The sequence below is a fragment of the Petaurus breviceps genome, unplaced genomic scaffold, assembly GCF_028583685.1.
Source record: "Petaurus breviceps papuanus isolate PSGF00001 unplaced genomic scaffold, PetGlider_PUasm1.0 90701, whole genome shotgun sequence".
NCBI classification, from domain to species: domain Eukaryota; kingdom Metazoa; phylum Chordata; class Mammalia; order Diprotodontia; family Petauridae; genus Petaurus; species Petaurus breviceps.
The window spans coordinates 2,455,845-2,457,112 of NW_027187316.1; the positions used below are offsets into that span (position 1 = coordinate 2,455,845).

The following is a 1,268-nucleotide window of genomic DNA, read 5'->3' on the forward strand; positions in this document are numbered from 1 at the left end:
AAGAAGAAGAAGAAGAAGAAGAAGAAGAAGAAGAAGAAGAAGAAGAAAAGGGAGAGGGAGAGGGAGAGAGAAACAGAGGGAGGAGGGGGAGAGATTTTCATCTATTTGGGGTGGTTTGTGTAATCTTGTCCAAAGGTTAGTCTGTCAATATCCCATCACTTCTCAATGTGTCTTTTAGCCTTATGATTCTCTGATAATGAGTTAAGTTGTGGGGGAAAAAAGTCACATCCTTTGGTGGCCTATTTGGAGCAAAGGCTGATTATCTTCTCTATTTGCACTTTGTCACTTGGTGGTCATCAAAAATATCTCACATCCTTCCATGGCCTCAATTCTCTTACTGTGAAATTGGGAGGTGAGGTGACAGTAGATGAAAGAAAAGAAAACAAGGCAATAGAACTCTTGAGCTCTAATGAGGGAAGGGAGGGACGGGGGATCCTAAACTCTTGATCAATCCTTAGAACCTGCTTCAAAGTGTCCCAATTTTCTATTAACGTTTGTGGATAGATGTGATTTTATGCATGTAATTAAATACCGATTTCTGAGTCATACCATAGTGGCATCACATAATTAGCTGTTCATTGTACCCATTTCTATCCAAAAAAAAGGCGCTGAGACAAGAAAAGTAAAGGGATGCTACTCACGGTCTGGGAAAAGTTCAGCAGTCAGTTGCTCCCTTTCCCTTCACCTCTTATCTTCTCTCATTTGGAGTGAACAGCCAGAAATTTTGTTTCTTGAAGCCATCCCTCCTGCTCTGAAGGCAGGCTCCTGGTCTGAGCTGTCCAGACAAAAGTACTACACAAAGTCAAGCAGGCACACACATGTGGGCATGCACAGCTGTATCTTGACAGACTGGTATTCCTTGGGAATGATTCTAGTAGCAGGGGAGTGGGGAAGGCGGGGCATAGGGTGCCAAGTAGTGGGTGACTCACACACTAGGTGATGAACACAGACTCTCACAGAAATTACAGGTTTCCTTCTTTGGCAAGGGGCCCAGAAGTAGTAGTGACAAGATCTATAATATTTGGCAAGCTATCATCAACCCTGGCAGAAATTGTCATCAGCCTAAGAAGAGTGGGCTATGTGTCTGAGCAGGAGGGAGAAGTTCCAGATTTCTCTAAGGTGGCTCTGTCTAGGATTTAGGCATCCCATACTTATCAAGCACCTACTCTGTACCAGGCCCTGTGTCAGGTGCTGGGAAAGTCCTTTACCTTAAGAAGCTGTATTGATGGAGGACAGAGTGAATGCAACCTTACCCACCATTATATATC

The 1,268-nt window shown here is 43.8% G+C and overlaps 1 protein-coding gene across 6 annotated transcripts in view; it reads right to left on the reverse strand.

The window, feature by feature from the left end:
* The window catches only part of LOC138144513 (putative adhesion G protein-coupled receptor F2P), a 48,661-nt gene extending 47,772 nt beyond the window's left edge, over positions 1-889 (reverse strand). For 3 of the 6 annotated variants that reach the window (XM_069065797.1, XM_069065798.1, XM_069065796.1), the window contains exon 1: positions 642-889. The gene's annotated coding sequence lies outside the window, so the exon portion shown is untranslated. The remainder of the gene's footprint in view (positions 1-641) is intronic. The other 3 variants (XM_069065794.1, XM_069065793.1, XM_069065795.1) reach the window with 3 other exon arrangements.
* Positions 890-1,268: the final 379 nt, after the last annotated feature.